At 35.4% G+C, this 19246-nt stretch overlaps 1 pseudogene; it reads right to left on the reverse strand.

Annotated features, from left to right (window-relative positions):
* Positions 1 to 1411: 1411 nt before the first annotated feature.
* Positions 1412 to 19246, reverse strand: part of LOC129046630 (uncharacterized) — an 80943-nt pseudogene continuing 63108 nt past the window's right edge.

Raw genomic sequence — 19246 nt, forward strand, 5'->3', positions numbered from 1 at the left:
GCCTAACTTTACACCTTAGTTGACTCATATTCCTCAGGATGGCAAACCCAACCTATGTATGATCACTGAAGCCCAAGCCACCTCCAATCTCGATGTCCCCTCTTAGCTTTCTTCTATTGATCACCATCAGATCCACTATCACTCCTATCTGGCTCAAGAGTTATTGTTTTGGCTCTTATAATGTGTCTAATTTCAAGTTTTATTTTTGTCTAAATTAATTTTTCATACTTTGCTTTATACTTGTCTTGCTATTGCTCATATATTCTGCATTGAGAAATCTTCTCACAGATGCATCCTCCTCTATGTGTTTTTAGATAGGTTATGATTTTTTTGTCTTCTCTCCTGAATGCCCATGCAAACAGGGAGTGAAATCCAGATCTAGAACTCAGACATTTATACCCAGATATCTGTTATGTAGGTATCTGCATGTAGATTTGATAGATGTCTAAGTTTTTGTCACAGTCTGTAGAGGTTTAATCAACACAAATGCTCCTAATGAAGTCTTCATAGAGGTGTGTCTATTTTAGAATGAACTAAAAGTCTCTCTGTGTGCATCAATTATATTGATCAAAGCCCCAGACCATTTGTACAATTATAAGTATTTCATGCTATTTTATACACCTTAAGGCATCTGAGATACCCATGCGGGAATGGCAGATGTTACACAAGACATGCAGGAGAGACACAACCACCTAGAGTGATACCTACAGGGCAATACACACAGATAATTCAGTCATTCCTAAAATACATACTGAATATAAAGTAAGCTTAATCATTTAGTTCACTTGTAGAAATCTTCATTACAGACACATCAATTGTACATGAATGTATCCAATGCAACCCAACTTGCAAGGGCTAAATCCAAACTTTTGTGAAAATGTATTTTAGTTCTTTTATCACTTTTGCAAATTGTTCTAAAACACATTCAGTTCTTAAAATTAATTTCTGACTGTGAAATTCTAACAGGGATCTTATCAATGCTGAGTACACATGTAACATCTCTTTTTTTTTCCTGCTTAAAAATTCATACTTCTATGGAGGATCCCTTCATTCTTTAACTGTTGATGCTGCCTTGTGTAGTTGTTCTTCCATGATGATTTTTTAAATTCTTTTCCAGAATAATGTATTTTCACTGTCTGCTTGACTATATTGAAATGAAAAGCATTTGCAGAAGATCAACTTGATATTTTTTCCCTGAAGTGTTGTGACACTCTTCTTCAGATACCAAAAGCAAGAATCTCCAAAAAACAAGGAATTAAAGCTAGTGTAGTGTTTAAAGTCTAAAGACACTCCTTCCAAGAGCTTTACTAGCTGGGATAATCTGCATAACAAATCCACGGAATCAGACTGTATCATTAGGTTGGAAGAGACCTTCAAATCATTGGGTCCAATCCATGCCCTAACACCTCAATTAAACCATGGCACCAAGTGCCACATCCAGTCTTTTTTTAAACACATCCAGGGATGGTGACTCTGTCAACTCCCCAGGCAGACAATTACAATACTTTATCACTCTTTCCATTAAAAAAAATTTCCTAATATCCAACCTATATTTTCCTTGGAGCAGGTTAAGTCTGTGTCCTCTGGTTCTGTCATTTGCTGCCTGGAGAAAGAGACCAGCCCCCACCAGACTACAGCCACCTTTCAGGAGAGACTGATAAAGTCACCTCTGAGTCTCCTTTTCTCCAGGCTAAACACCCCCAGCTCCCTCAGTCATTCCTCACAGGGTTTGTGTTCCAAGCCCCTCACCAGCCTCATTGCCCTCCTCTGGACACGCTGAAGCATCTCAAAGTCCCTCCCAAACTGAGGGGCCAGAACTGGACACAGCACTCAAGGTGTGGCCTCACCAGTGCCAAGTACAGGGGAAGAATGACCTCCCTGCTCCTGCTGGCCACACTATTCCTGATAGAGGCCAGGATGCCCTTGGCCTTCTTGGCCACCTGGGCACACTGCTGGCTCATGTTCAGCCGACTGTCATCCAGCGTCCCCAGGTCCCTTTCCTCCTGAGCACTGTCCAGCCACACAGTCCCCAGCCTATAATGCTGCAGGGGGCTATTGTGGCCAAAGTGCAGGACTCAGCACTTGGATTTATTAAACTTCATCCTATTGGACTCTACCCGTCCATCCAATCATTCCAAGTCTCTCTGCAGAGCCCTCCTACCTTCCAACAGATCAACACACGCTCCCAGCTTAGTGTCATCTGCAAATTTACTAATGAAAGACTCTAAACCCTCATCCATGTCATCAATAAAAATATTGAACAGAACTGGCCCCAGCACAGACCCTCGAGGGATGCCACTGGTGATGACTGGCTGCCAGCTGGATGCAGCACCATTCACCAGCACTCTCTGGGCCTGGCCATGCAGCCAGTTCCTAACCCAGCAAAGAGTGCTCCTGTCCAAGCCACGGGCTGCTTGGCTTTTCCAGGAGTGTGCTGCGGGAGACAGTGTCAAAGGCCTTGATGAAGTCCAGGTATACAACATCAACAGCCTTTCCTGCATCCACCAGGCATGTCACTTGGTCATAAAAGGAGACCAGGTTGGTCAAACATAGCCTACACCCCCTAAACCCATGCTGGCTGGGTCTGATACTCTGGTAATCCTGTAAGTGCTGTGTGATGACATTCAATAAAAACTGTTCCATTAACTTACTGAGTACTGAGGTCAGGCTAACTGGTTTATAAGTGCCAGGATCCCCCTTCCCATCCTTTTTATGAATGGGCGTCACATTGGCCAGCTTTCAGTCATCTGGAATCTCACCAGTGAGCCAGGACTGCTGGTAAATGATGGAGAGTGGCTTTTCAAGCTCATCTGCCTGCTCCCTCATCACCCTGGGCTGGATCCCATCTGGTCCTATAGATTTATGAATATCCAAGTGGCTCAGCAGTTCTCTGACTGCCTCCTCCTGGATAACAGAGGGACCATTCTGCTCCCTGACACCATCTACCAGCCCAGGAGGACAGTTCTGAGGGCAAGCTGTCTTCCTATTAAAGACTGAGGCAAATAAGGTGTTAATGCACTTCCACCTTCTCCTCATCTGCAATTACTAAGTTCCCTCCTACATGCAGTAGAGAACAAATGTTTGTCTTACCCTTCCTTTTGCCGTTAATATATTTGTAAAACCATTTTTTAATGTTCTTTACAAAAGTTGCCAAATTGAGTTTGAATTGAGCTTTGGCCTCCCTATTTTTTTTTTCCTACATGCCTTAGGAACCCCCTTAAATACTTCCCGAGAGACCTGACCCTCCTTCCAAAGGTGATACATCCTCTTTTTATTCCTAAATTCCTTCAAAACCTCATTGCCCATTCAAGCTGGATGCACATAGCATTTGACCAACTCTTTCTTTTAGAAACTTTCTTCAAAACATGTTTACCACTAGAGATTTTTGCACCAAAAATAAAGCTATAAGAAGACTAAGAGAACATCACAGCCTCAAAGGAAGCAGAGACAGAGGTTTTGTTGCCCAGGGTTAAACAGGTTTATATACCCTAAAGGTAGTTAAATTCCTCCAGAAAATATTTCTACCACACAAGAACATGCTAACAGATTTTTTTTTTTGAGCTTAAGGGTAAGTCCCACTGTTTCAGTAGACCTCAACAGAGGGGCAAGTTATTTATATGGGGAACAAGACAGTCAATAATATACGTCTGAAAAGCATCTTGAAAGAAATGAGGATAATTTAAAAATCAATATATTATCCAGCTTCCAATGAATAGAAATGTTCTTTTTTCATTGGTGCCTTTGTAGAACTCTTGCCATAAATAAAAATGTTATAAATGTAACATGCAAAAAACCCTTTCTGCTAATTAGTCTTTGCCTTTTGTTACAACTATTTTGTGTCAAAGTACAGCAGTCTAGAAAGACCATAAGACTATCAGCTACCTTGATGACTGGAGATGTATGTCCTTAGTAGAACATGAAACAATAATTTCAGCTAGCATTACTGATCTTTAGTCTGGGTTGAGCAAATTCTGATGGCTTCAGTTTTGCTGTTTGTGGGTTAAAAATACCATAACAGACAAAAAAGAAAGGTAACTACTATATGTGCATAACTAATATGCAGCCTACAACTGCAAAGCAAATGCCTGCCTCTCCAACAGCACTGATTAGAAGCATATCAGGAGGGATGTGATGCTTCTGGTCAGTTGCCAGATTTTGAGAACTAGAATTCTCTCTGAATGTACCAAAGTATTTTTCAATAAGGTTTAAAAAAAAAAAAAAGGACTTTATTCTAGCATAATTACATTTTAGGGGAAAAAAATATGATAGAGTACTTAAATTGCTGGTTCATTACATTTTAGCCTTTAACTGCAGGGGTTGTAGATCACCACTTTTCAGACAGTGCCAGTGAGGTTTTATGTATCACGTAATCCCATTTAAATTCTGCAGTGAGAAGCTAATTGAGACTTAGGTGATGTGTCATCCCTGTGCAGGCCATCTGCACAGGCTGAATTGCATTCGGAGTCAGCCTGTGAGAAACTACAGAGTACCCAATTGCTGCTTGTTGGGAAAATAAGTTACAAATTTATCTCCATCTAAAATAATGTGGTAAAATGAATTACAGGCAGTTATAAAATAGTCCAGGCTTCTGTACTTCTATATTGGCTGATCAGCTTTAGCTCAAAACCTGTTTTCACTCTCTCCAAAGAAGCTGTCATTTAGCTGATTTTTTGTTTCCTTTTTTTTTTTAATTCATAGCACTGTAAGTAACCCAACAACTGATCCAGAGTCCTTATCCTCTGCATTTTGTATAGACGGAAACATAAAGAAATGTTCCTTGAGGTTTTCAATGTATTACATAATAAACCCTCATCCTCCCAACCCTCTCTCACTCTCAAATATATTTTTCTAAAGCTACTATAGTCACAATAAGAGTGAAATAGCAAAGAAGCAAAGAAGGAGAGGGGAAATCAACTCACAAAAGTCACATATGTGGAGCTCGGAAAGGCTTCTGGTTTAGGAAGAGCTTTGCTTTGATTGTTGCTTTTGAAGGTCATTTTAGTGTATTACCTTCACCTCACAGCAAAAGTGCAAGAGGATCAAGTAAGGGCTGATTGCTGAGAAGCTGTATAAGAATAACAAACTCTAAATTCTCTATATTGGCTGGAGATATTTTGTGTCCCACTAAGCTAAATGCCTGTGTGATAAAAAGGGAATGAGGGATGGAGAAGATAAGCCATCCTTTGAAAGCAAATACAGAGTTTTATAGAATTATAGAATGGACCAGGTTGGAAGGAGCCTTGAAGATTTTCTAGTTTCAACCCCACTGCCATGGGCAGGAACACCTTACATTAGACCATGTTGCTCAATGCCCCATCCAACCTGGCCATGGAGTTTAGCAGCTTCATCTTCATCTCTGTTTGTTACTGGACGTATAAAAGGGGTAGATTGTTGAACAATTCGAGTAGTTTTCACATTCCTTCTTTACAGATAATAATACTTCTTGAAAAGAAGAAACAAACAAATAAACAAACAAAACCACAAACCCAAAAACAAACAAAAACCCACCAAAAAAACCCCAAAACAAACAAACAAAAAAACCCCAAAAAACACACACACACACAAACCCCTAAAACCCAAAGAAACCAAATAAAAAAAACGAAACAAATGAAATAAACAACATGACAGCTTTTAACTTGCCCAAAAACTTTTTTTTTATTTGGCTGTAGATATTGCATCTTTCTTAGCTCTGTAGAAAGGTGATTTCATTTGACTTACATGGGCAGTGAATCAGATAATTTTAAGTAACAGTTCTAGAAACACTTCCATCAACAAAAGGCATATACAAATAGGGTTCAAATGTGTTTTTGATAGTGGAAAGGAATAGTGGGAAATAAACTGTGTGAGGAAGGCTACAATAAACTTCTGCACTAAAATAAAGCAAATTTCATACTGAAAAATGAAACTTCCCTCTCTTAAATCTAGTTGATAATAGGCTAACAACTAGACTGGAGGGTCTCATCCATGGAGGAGAATGACAGTCTGAGGCACTGAGTATAGAATTCTCCTAAGGTTTGACATCAATAGTATCACATAAATATTTAGGAGCTGTAGACAAAAATACTTCTTTCTTGGCTTTCATTTTTCTTGTTCCTGAAATGAAAGGGTTTTTTCTTTTTTTATGGAATACTTAATCAATAACTCCAATTTCTATAAACACACACACTGTCCCCCACTTCTGAGGAAACATTTTCAAGATGTATAATTCTTTTTCCTGTAAAAAAATAGTTAATTTGGTAAAATGCATGGAAGAGCTTCTTGAGGTTTTGAAGTCTTGAAGTTTAACAGAATTTATAGAGGAATACACCGGTGAGTTGTTCCTCATTATTCCAGATACACCCACAGAAAAAATGCAAATTACATTTGCTGCCAACAAATAGACTCTACTCAGCTGATGCTTTAAAAGAAAAAGGGAGAAATAAAGCTTCATTACAAACTAGACATTTATATTCAGTGCTTTCATAGTGATCAAAGCCAGACATGAAGATAATGAAGAATTGGCTCCAGAAAATGTGCATTAGAATCATGGCATGACCAAGTTTGCTTATTTAGATTTCTCTGTCATAGCCATTTCTGCTTCATCTGTCACTAAAACCACAACTTTTCAAGTTTTGTTTAGCAATGTATTCATGTTCCCTACTGAATATTAATAACCACAGCAAATATAATACTTCAGGGTCTGGGGTTTTTTTCTACCAGACTTTCTAAATTCAACTGAAATCTGAGCTCTCTTTTTCAGGAGCTATGTGTGCATATCTAAGAACATGCAGGCAGAAGAGACGGGAAGTGGCTTCCACTATCTAGAAGATACCTTAGAAAAAACATGCCAGTCTTGTGACAGTTATATGGATGTCTAAAATCATTATGTAGTACTAGTTCACTTAAATTTAAAATGAAAGGTTCATCAACCAGACATTTGTGTGCTGTGAATTTACAGAGATATATTCTAGAAAGTGAAATAAAAGATTTAGCTTATATTCTCTTCTTGTTGCAGAGGTGCATTTACTATTAAAATTAATGGGACCAATGTCTATATATAAAAGGACTCTTCATTTACAGGATCTGATATGAAAGCAGAAGAATTATGAACTATTGGAAGAAGGATCATGTTAAATGAGATACAAGCCTCATATAGTGTTGCAGTGTGATTTCCTGTTTCACCTATCCCAACCCCTCAGGTGTGCCAACCTTTTCCCCTCTCCCTTTGCCCTCCTGCCTAAGAGCTGTCCATCAATCTCAACATTCCAGCAAGAGCATCGTGTGGTTGGCAGAAGTTCAAAAGATGCCCCTCAGGTCCGGGCTCATTGGCCTGTCCAAGTGTCTGTACCCCTTGACCCTTCCCCTCCTCACACCTGGTTGGCCCTCACCTGTCCCTTCCCCTCCCCCTGTGCCCGGGGCTTAAAAGGAGACGAGACCATGCAGCCGGTTCTATTGGGAGCTGTTACCACATTCAGAGGTCTGGCATCCTGAAATAAAACTCTGGATTAAAACTCTACGATAGAATCCTCTCCTTTCTCTTCACCGTTGCCTGAACCTTTTCCACCAGAGGTAAACTGAGTTCCTACTTTGCCTGGATTTGTTCTGAGTGCCCAGCTGCAGCACCCAGCTGGCCAAAGGGATCTCTGAGGTGAAACACCACAGCTGCCACCTTTGGCCCAGCAGCAAGGGCCAGACGGGGCCAGGCACATCCCACCTGGAAATATTGGGATTAATATTCCATAATATAGTTCCTACTGCATTTAAAAATATTAAAACTAGTTAGAGAAGAATTGAGGGAGCAACTTAACAAAATATCTTATGATTCTGAACTTTAAAAATCACAGACCATTGTTTTCATAAGTGCTTTTTTTAAATAGCAAAAATTAAAGTACAGATAGAAATAACATGTCAAGAAAAAATTTAAATAGTACATTTTGTATAATTGGTTGTTTGAAAAAGCACATATAAAATTTCTTATCTGTTTGGGATTTTTTAGTGTTTTACTAACAAATTTGAAGTTAATGGAATAAAAAGAAATCTGATGTTGTTGTCTATAATGACATAATCTCTTTACAAATAAATATCCTTGAGACCGTATACTCTCTCCTCTGTCTTAAAAGCTAAATTAAAAACTCTATTTGTACTAGTGCATGAGCTGTATATTTGCTTTTCTAAGCTTTGAATATGCCTGAATTTTTTTGGACACTTTATCATATTTCAGCATTCTTTGCAGGTAGCTTAATACCATTGGCCAGAATAATAGTTCCAAGAGGCAAAACTGAAAAAAAGAGAAAATGAGGCAGAAATATACCTGTCCCTCCAAAACAGTGGGGTACTCTTTAAGGTTGAATCATTAATGGCAGTCACTCAAGTCTCCTCACAGCTGGAATGGTGTCCAAAGGTTTGATTTGAAAAGAGAGAATAATCTCCTAGATATCGGGGTCAGTCTTTTTAAGTGCTATATATATATAAAGAGTTCTATTACATTTTTACTCACACATTTTCAAGTTGTTATTCAAGCATATATTGCAAGAAATTGGATTGCTAAAATAGTACTCAATGAATGTTAATAATCACATTGTACCATTTATTGTATTTTACATCTTTCTTTCATCTAGTAAATAGAGCATTTGCATTGTTTCTTTTATTTTCTAAAAAAACAGGGTTTTTTTTTTTCTTAACAGGTAAAATATAACTCTAACTGGAGTAAGTTCTATTACAAAAAAGACTGTAAACACATATGACACAGCTGTGTTTTATACTGTAGAACTAGAGGAAGTGCAAAACAACAATGAAGCCTCTCAGAAAATAATATTTTCTCTTCTCTTTTGAAATTACTGGGGCTGAACAGGTAATTGTCTGAATTCATCCCAAATGAAACTGAGCTTAGATGAAAGATTGTGACAAATGAATGTATATTTTAAGTTCAGCCTGCATTCATTCTATTGTGAACTTGCCCAATGACATTGGATAAGGTACAAAATCTTATCTGGATGTCACCTCCCAGCTCCAGAAGACTTTCAGTCCCTTCTCTGTGCTAAAAGTTTAGAATAAAAGTAAAGAAAGCTGGTTTTATTCATTACCTGGAACATATAACCACTTGTTCTTTCTCAAAAAGAAAGAGGAGCAGTTCCTAAAATTCCTACCTGATGAGGGCATTCTCCTAAATAAAAAGAGATTTGAAGACAGCATTTTCAAGTCTCTTAAACATGTTGTTAAAGTAAATATTTGAGAAAAATATCTGCTCTGTACAGATAAATAATCTAGCTACAGCACATTCTACAGTGCTAGAAAAAGTAAAAAAGGAAACAGTATTTTTCTGTTGATGTCATGCCATAATATAAAATTGTTAAATTATCACTAATCAACAGAACAAATAATTATGATATGTAATACAAGTTGTCAGAAGGATAATTTTTTTTGTCCAAATAATTATAATATGTAATACAAGTTTTCAGAAAGATTTTTTTTTTTGTCTGAGAGTAGTTCAAATTTCAGTAAAAATTCTGGGAGCTGAAATGAGATTGGAGACAGTGGTTTCATATTTTAGAACTGAACTCCTGGCTCATCAGGGAAGATCTTGTAGATAGGATTAGTAGGAAAAATCTTATTTGGTAAAATGTGTTGGACCTTAGGTGCAAAAAGGGCACAAACAGGTGACTGGTGTTTCTCATATAGGTAGTTTTGACTTCTAGCAGAGGAAACAGAAGGGGCATAGAGAACAAAAACATAAGTCTTCAGAGTTAAATTGATGGTATCCACACTTTTAGGTGTGCCTTTTATGCTCAGTGCTACACCTTAAAAATATTCTAAATCTATTTCAGGATAAAAGCTAGATATGCATCACCCCAGTGTGCAACCTTGTTTCCTTGGAAGGGAGGAAATAATAGTGTAGTTCAAACAATCCCCTGTTCTGGAGACTGAGACTGCCTAAGATTCAGTATCCTGCAGTTCAAACCTGTCACTTAACACACCCAGGAGTCTAGGCCTAGGTTCTTTTTATTTTTAATATTCTTTCTTTTTGTGATATTATTTGGAAAATGTGCACTGGAATCCCACAGGGGAAGACAAACTATTCTGAGTGCTTGTAGATGGAATAGGAAAAGAGACTAAACCTACTTCCTTTCATTAGAAAAAAGTTTTAAATTCTTTTATTGAAACACACCAAAGAAAAAGTATAAATCTCTTCCATTTAGAAAAGAACATATTTGCTAAAAGGCATCTGTAACTGAAAAAAAAATCCAACCTGATAAAATTACTACAGGAATACAGTGTTCCTTTATTTTTCCAGCATTAAGCAAGGAGTTTTGGAAAAACAAATTAGCATATATTTTCATACCTTGACATAGAATTCTTGATCCCTTATTGTCAAGGACTTAACTGCTTATTATTCAGAAGAAATAAGCCAATATGAATAAACCTATCCATGCTGTGGAGAAATGGTTCAGATATTTTACTAAAAAAAAAATTAAGTCTACATATTTATTTTAATAACAATCTTAAAAATGTTATTAATTAATAGCTGTAGTACTCCACTTTCTAGAAAGCCACAAGATGACATCAGAGAGATCATCTACTTATCTTTGAGTAAGTAACACCAAAAGTTTCTTTTATTTTAACAAACCAAGCAATGGCACATCCTGTTATCTTTTTCTGAGGTAGCACATCCACATATGGCCACAAATGTAAATTAAAATATCTTGGCCTATTAAACCAGAATCCGAACTGGATATTGTAAAATGTAAGCATAACTCTTATGTAAGGAACTAAATGTGGAGAAAACCTGCTTTAGGGAAAATCTATAAACTCCACATATTTTGAGATGAGATTTCTGACTCAATTTCTCTAGCTCTCTGTGGTGTAGCCAAGTAGAGATGTAAGAAATAGCAACAATAAACCCAGTTCTGTGTCAATCTGTCTGGAAAAAAAACAATTCTAATTTCTTTCATGCTTACACTAGTACTACAAACTGAGATTGGAACAAAATGCCCTATGCTTCCATTTCTCTAAATTCTCAAAGTCTCTCTGCAGGAAATGGAAACAAAAGTAAAATTTAAATGATACAGGGGTTTTTATAAAAAACCCAACCCAAAGCAAATTGCAATCCAGGGATGAAAAATCATGCCCAGCAACAAAATATTCAATATTTTCTTACAGGCTTTACATAAAAAGGTGCAACTCTATTTACTGTAAGATAACTAAACTGATAGTTGTCAGATCTTCAACTTATTACTAAATAGAGTACAAAAATGCTAATCACTATGCCACATATATAAAATACTAGAGCACTATGATGTATATCTATTACACAATGTCTGAGTTATAGGCATGACAATATGGGATATGACAACATGAACCAAGGTTCCTTGAAGTGCTTATTTTATTTATTATACTTTGTATGTAAGTATGTATACTGAAGGACAGAGATGAGATGAGGTGAAGTAATATGTATATAGATAAAGAGCTGTCTGCTCTAAGTTACTACAAATGATAAATCTAAAGATTGTTCACTGATGTCTGTTTCTACTCTGCTTCCAATAATGTTTTCTTGAAATCTTGCCAGATTTAAGTTTTGGTAAAAGAGTGTTCTGAATTGCTTTCTATTCTCCATTATTTAACATTTTTATGTAGCTTCAAATATATGCATGTAGCAGTGGAGTGAGATAATATATAGTACTTGCCTGAAAGAGACCAGCTTTTACAAAGAAACAGAAAGAAATGATGCATAATAAAGTGAGAATAGAATTACTTATAGATAGTCCAGGTGTGGGGCACTTAAAGAGAGAGTATGAAAGAAGTAATGTCTGTTGCAAATTGCAGGACTGACAATATGGGTTGCAATATGGATGGGCAGAGAGAATTTTTCTTCATATGATAATTGCATTGATAAACTTCTTGTTGATCTGTTAAAGCTGAGCCCCAGAACAAAAGAATGTTGGAGTTTTTTGTTGTTTTGGGTTTTTTTCTGTTTTTTGTTTGTTTGTTTGGTTTTTTTTAAAATTTGAATTAATACAGGCTAATATATTCAGAAGTGTGACTTAACCAGGATGGGAGATCATTGTAGTATATTTGTATATTATATGAGTATATTAGTTTGTAAACTATGTTGAACTGGGTGTTTCTGTCTTGTTGAAATATGCAGCATTTCTGTGGGAAGCTGAAACAATGGTTTTTCATTGCTTACAGTTGCTGTGTGGTCATCAGTGGTAGACCTGAACACACTGGTCATTCAATGATTCCTGTGAGAGCCATGGTTTCCTTTGGTGTATAAACAAACTGCAGGTCTCATTGGCACTAGAGTGACTCAAGCCTCAGACAATTTGCACACCTCTATGGAAAAAAAAAAGGCAAAATTTGCATATCACACTTAATTAGGACCCAGTGCAGGAGACAACCAAGGGTAGGACTATTCATGACAGAAAGTTGGGAAGCACCAAATCTATCTATCTATCTATCTATCTATCTATCTATCTATCTATCTATCTAATCTATCTAATCTATCTATCTATCTAATCTATCTATCTTTTTTAAAATAAAGAGGTAGACTTCAGAAAAATGGTTATGCATGTGAGAATATTTAGATGTTAAATATCTCCCCATTTTACCCACAAGGCACAGTACTCAACCAAAAGAATTTAATGTTCCCTTAATATATCTATTAATTTGACATAGGTACTATAACTGTACATTGATAAAGATTTTTTTTGTAATTCTGTTGTATAAATAGCAATATATTTTACCAGTTTTCTGACCAAATGTAAGTAGTATGTATACACAGACACACATGTAATTTACTATCTATTTTAGTGTCTATAGTGTCTATAACAGTAGAAATTGAATAATAGATATAGCACATGAATAATAGATATAGCACTGGCTGTGAGTTTCAGTACTGGAAAACTACAGTCTTCTATACTGCATTTGATATATTTGGCTGTGCTCATGGAGCTAAAACACATAAACCAAAATCAAGTTAAAGTTCTAGATCAGAAGATTTGTCTTATTCACAAACTGCTGATCATCTGCCGCTATATATTCAAAACTTGAAGTATCTGAATTATCTTGCTTATCCTGGGAGTTTGATGATACCTCTATTACTTTCATTTTTCACATTAATCTATGGCTAGTATAACTGTGCTGTAGTAGTTCTGAACTCCCCAAAGTTTCTAAATGAGAAATGATTCAGTTAATCAAAAGTTTTTGAATTATAGTAATTCATAACATGATACACATAGGAATTAATAGCGAAGCAGTTTCCTAAGAGGACAACATACAGCTTGGAAAGCTATCTTGGTAAATTGAGCCAAATATATGATCATAGAACCATAGAGTGGTTTGGGTTGGAAGGGACCTTAGAAATCCTCTAGTTCCAACCCTTCTACTCTAGTTCCAGATTCTAGAAATCCTCTAGTTCCAACACTAGACCAGATTGCTCAGAGGTCCAGCCAACCTGGCCTTGAACACTTTTAGGGATGGGACATCACAACTTTTCTGAGAAACCTGTTCCAGTGTCTCACCAACCTCACAGTAAAGAATTTCTTCCCAATATCTAACCTCAATCTATTGTGTCTTAGTTTTAAGCCTTCCCCCCTGTCCTTACATACTTTGGTAAATAGTCTCTCTCCATCTTACAGGCTTTTTAAGGTACTATAAAGCTGCAATTAGGTTGCCACAAATCCTCTTTTCAAGATTGAACAATCCCAACTGTCTCAACCTTTCCTCATTGGAGAAGTGCTCCATCCCTCCAGTAAGCTTGGTGGTTTTCCTCTGGATTTGCATCAGAGAATTTGATACAATTCTGGTTTTCCCTTATATGATTAAATTACATTTAAAGATGTTTAACATAGCTTTTCAGTTTAGTTTTTTTACATATTTTTACAAAGTACAATACTTTTAAAAGAGAACAATTCTGTTATACTGTGTTCCATTTCATCCTTTTCAATATTAATTTAGTGATACTTGAGATTTTTAATATTTCTCACAATGATCTTTCATCTAAAATAAACAATAGTAATTTTTTCAAAGCAGCACAATTTACATTTCGGCCATGATATCTAGCCATAATAGTAACAATAAGAATCAAAATGTTTTGGTGTGCTTTATTGTCATACCCTTTCCAACATATTTTTTAATGTCATATTTCTCACTGTCCCACTACAATTATGTATGGCATCTTTAGAGTGGAAGCAAGAATGCAGTGATTAACTTAGATTCAGAAAAGCATTATGGGACCCATTGCTGGCAAAATTCTAAAGACCAGGATCTGAATTTCACCTAACAGTTACTTCAGGATCCTTCAGGCTTTGAAGTTCAAGACTGAAAACATAGATGCGTTTATCTTTCCTTTAGAAAGAAATTTAGAAATGTTTTTTATGGAATTTAGAAATTCCATAAAAAACAACAACAACAACAGCAACAACAACACAACAGCAAACATCTATCACCTAAAAAGAGCAAAACTTTATTCAAAGGTCTCCGATGCTGTGAATATTCTGAATAAAAACAAACTCAAAGAGACAAAGAGAATAGAAATGGTAAGTATTTATAAGCAGCTCTGCCCCTTCTTGTGCATATCATCATTAAGAATTTCTCTTTCCTAAGATTAATTTCAACTGCTCAGTGACTTTTTGAGTTCTAGTGACATTTGCATGATTTTCCCTTGGCCTGTTTGTGGCCTAGGAGGCCTTTATGCTTCTCAGTCTTCTCAGAAGTTTTTCAGACTCCACTTAAAATTCATCCCTCCACTGTCTCACTCTTGACTCTTTCATGTTCTTTTTTTGCAGAGTCCTGTGGTCTCTAGGACATTGTCTAAGTATACCTGGTTGCTTTCAAGAAGTGAGTTCCCTTGGTCTTCACAGAGGTGATAAAGCCCTTCTAACACTTCTTATGACACATGCACTCTGAAAATCAGAAGGAAGAAAACAAAAGATACCAAGACACTACAGGTCACAAAGATTAAAACCACAAATTATTATAAAATAACTTCAGCCTCTCTGTGATTTATGTTTTGAACATGATGAACTAAAAGAGATTTCAAAAACCAGATGCACACTTTTTAGAGAAATTACTCTAAAAGTATTTCTTTTACATTTTAACATAGTCTTAAATGTTGTCATGTCATTTTTTTTTTCATTTGTTTTTCTTGGTAACTTCCATTAATAATTTCCCCTAGTTCAAAAATATTTAGAATAATTTTCTTTAATGTTTTCCTGCACCCTTCTCTTGAAGCCTCTTCAAAGCTCTTCTTTCAAACTTTAAGATGAAAAAGGTGAATGTGCATGCAGTATTTTATGTTCAAATACCATATATTCCTTTAAATATTATATCCTGTAGTGAGAATTTTTTTGCTAGGAGGTCTTCAAAGCTATTTCACAATGTACACTGTATGGGATATTTTATTGGCTTTGACAAGTATTACATATGCCCAAAAAGGAACTGGGAAAAGTTTCAATCTAAACCAAAAAAACTCAGCTAGAAATTGGTGAGCAGCTTGGACTAGAATATAGGGAAATTTTCCAAAAAGTTAGAAAGTAGTTCCTTGGTGAAATGTTAACACATTTTGTTTTGATTATTCAAAAAGAAATTTTTCTCTATTCAAAACACTTTATTTAAAAAGAATCCAATATGTTTATACTGATTGTTTTTGGATGATTTTCAAAAGGCATTAGTGCATTTAAGCCAAGATTACCTATATTGACTCCAAATTATTATTATTCTGTTGGTTTTTCTTTTTTTTTTATTGACAATAACCCTACTCTTTATCTTAAACTTCCTAAATCTTGCTCAAAACCAATAGAGAAAAAACATCAGCAATGAAGTTTTAATTTGACTATGGGTAAACAATGAATAGTTTTTTTCCCCCAGTATTATTTTGGATCCAAAGAGAAAATATTATGGGGAAATTCAAAATAAGGAAATTCATAGGCTTCTCCTTGCTCTGACCAGTTTGTTTGGTGAGAGACTTTTTTGATTGTCAGTTTGTTTTTTAGTGTAGTTTTGTTTGTTGGGGTTTTTGGGGGATAGTAGGTAGAGGGAATGCTTGGAACTACTATTGACATAAATCAGAAATTCCCTTTGATGCTAATGGAGAAGTCTGTTAATGGGGTTATCTTCATGTTTAAAATACCTAAGGCTCCAGGAGATACAGTCTAAAACCCCAGTAGGACTGAATCAATGTTTAACCTTCAAAGCCATATTGATCAAATGGTCTTGTGTGATGTTTGGTTTAGACCTTTGAAATGGCAGTCCTTTCTGCTCTATTTGGAGAGCAAAGTTGCAGTGGCCTTATCTTTGAAGGAAAGTAGCTGGTTTGGTGAGTACTATCAACAGGCTTTCCAATATTATGTAGTGGGAAATGTGTTTGCAAAATTCCTTGGAACAGAAGACCCTTAATTTAATATAAAAGTATTATTTCTGTGTATTTATATAAGCTGTGCAATGGACTAATAGCCTGGAGCTCAGATGGACTACCAGAAAAACAGACACATTTGATAGAAGAATCATGGGTTTTGTTTTCAGAGACTATTTCTCTTATATTTGTTAATCTACAAACAGTCAGCTAACCACAGACATACATGAAGTTCAAAAAGATTTGTGAAGTAGAAAGAGACTTTATAGGAGAGCATGTTGACCAGATAAATACATGCATTTTGACTGGTATTTATATATGACAGTAAAGAATATACTGTTCATACTGCCTGTGTTCAGAAATACTGTTTCTGAGTGGTAATAGTATTTTTAAAGTTTTATCACAAAATAAAAGTATTTACAAAACTAAATTACTGAATGTGAAGCAAACCTGTGAAATTTAATAGTTCCAGGCCCCTGTGAATCTGGAATTTGCTGGAAAATTTTCCTCTTTCTATTTTTACAGTAATTAATGATCTTGAAATGCTAAAAAAACCTAAAATGTTTTCATTTTTATAAGTTGTCAGTTTAAAAAAAAATATTTCAGGAATCATATATGTATATGAGTTAAGTATTTCTCAGACTAAAATACAGTATTAATTTTATAAACTTTACATTTTTACATATTGAATAAGGGTTTAGGAAGATTAGTTACCTGCATTGAGAGCTTCCAGACAGATTATGTTTCAAATTTTTTTTTAACATTAATATAAATTCTTTGTATCTGCTATCAAATTAATATATTTGAAGCAATGAAAGGATTCCTCTGATAAAGCAAATTGAAAACATTTGGAATCCATTCCTATTTCTTATCAGCAGCATGCTGTCTAGTCCCTCAAGCAGACAATCTCTAGTACAATACCATCTGATGCTGTCATTAAATCCTCAGCGTCAGGTTTCCGTAGCAACAGCAGAGCTCTCTCTGCTTCACTGTCTGCATGTGAAACCCAACCTGGAACAAAAACAGTTAATTATATGTTGTTTTTCTACGTTTATTTGACAGCTTAAATCAGAGAGCTTCTGTAGCTGGAAATAAGTGGTAAGTAGCTGTTAAAGTTTGTGATTATTAAATTGTGGGGCTGTATTGTAGTTGTTGATGTACACGCACACCAGATGGTGGCCTGCTGTATTCATCACCAGATTAGAAAGATAAAGTCTGGGCTATATGTAGGCCCACACACAGCTTAAGAGTTTATTTTGTAATGCATAATAGCTTTTAGTACTTATTTAAAATAGCAAATCTTGGAAAGCTTTACTATGATTTTGTTATAGATGTGACAGGATGAATATATTCCCAAGGTGTTTAAAGTTAGTTTTGATGTTACTCTGTTATCCCTCTCCAGGCCAATGATAGCAAACCATATACAGGTTATATCAAGTTTGCTTGGTTTAGGAGTTAGTGATCACAGAACAGACCACTATCCTTGACTAAAAATAAGCAATGATAATTAAAAACTGTGACCAGAAATAATGCATGGCTTTCTTACAAAAAAAAAAAAGAAAAATGTTTCTGAAAGGAATTTAGAAATTGAATGTTTGTACTTATCAGCATATTCTAAATAAAAGCTTTCCTATGTTCACTAAAGCCAAAGAAAGTATCTTTTTCATTTCTAAGGCAGACAAATCTACTGAAAGCCATTAGAAGCCCAACCAACTAGCATGGAGAGTTCCCATATCAGAGGAGTTTTGGGTTTCGTTTTACTAATTATCTGTTCTTTCCCATTATATTTTTATAATATTGTTGCAATGTTTGATTTCAAAATATGCATGATTGTTTTATGGAATTTTACTTAGATACAGTATCCATTTTATGAAAGCAATATCAACTCAAAATGTAGTTGATACTTTTTTAAAAACATTGTCAGAAATAGGCACGAACTACTGTAGTTTTTGGTGAACAAAATTTGATCATGGTAAGTACAAAAGCTGTGGCATAGGTTGAATCAAACAGCTGCTACTGTGCCTATATTGCTCAAGTTAAACCAAGACATTGTGCCTTTATACTTCTGAAGATTTAAAGAAAAAAAGGCAACACAGGTATAGTACACATTTTTGTTTATGCACATATGAGAATATGTTTAGGTATATTTTATTTAGAAGGGACATATCTGAGATGAAGAGATACTGTAGCAAGTATCAAGAACTTTCACGGAATTGATAATTTTAACTTTTTTGAGGCATCTCCAGACATAAATTATTTCTATATTTGTTTTTGTACTAAAATAATACCATTATGCATTAGACTAATCTTTATACAACTGTGAATGCCATTTAAAATAGAACTATAGTTTCATGTTTAATTTTTAAGTATTTTGCTAAATAATTCTGCTGACTAGTAAGAAGCCTTTGAGAAGTTTCACTAACAGACAATATTCATCCAGTTCAGGGTTAAACCTCTTTTCTGAAGAAATCAGGACCATCATGGTAATTTACCAGGGGCCTTTTCCAGTTAATTTAAGTGGTAGCTGACTTTTGCTATAGAATGACATGATACAAGAGAGAAGATAATCACATGAAAAGCACGTAAATAATTATTAATAATTTTGCCCACAGAAACACAGTTGAGTATTTGAGGCTAGATGGAAACATCTTTTTATCATTACTTTACATCTTTTTATCATTACTGTACTGCTTGGTCTGGATTGATCTTAATCTTGATTATTTAGTATTTTTTTTTTTTTTTAGATTATAAACAACTAGAAAAGAATTATGAGCAAATTTTAAGAAATTATGAATGCGTTTGCCAAAGTTGGGATAATTTCCTTCCTGTATGCACTTATGTTGCAGAAAATGTGTGGCTGTTTGCACACAGGTCCATCCATTTTTATGCATATTCTTAAATAATATCAGTGAGCTTTTG

The sequence above is a fragment of the Molothrus ater genome, chromosome 3, assembly GCF_012460135.2.
Source record: "Molothrus ater isolate BHLD 08-10-18 breed brown headed cowbird chromosome 3, BPBGC_Mater_1.1, whole genome shotgun sequence".
Lineage (NCBI taxonomy): Eukaryota > Metazoa > Chordata > Aves > Passeriformes > Icteridae > Molothrus > Molothrus ater.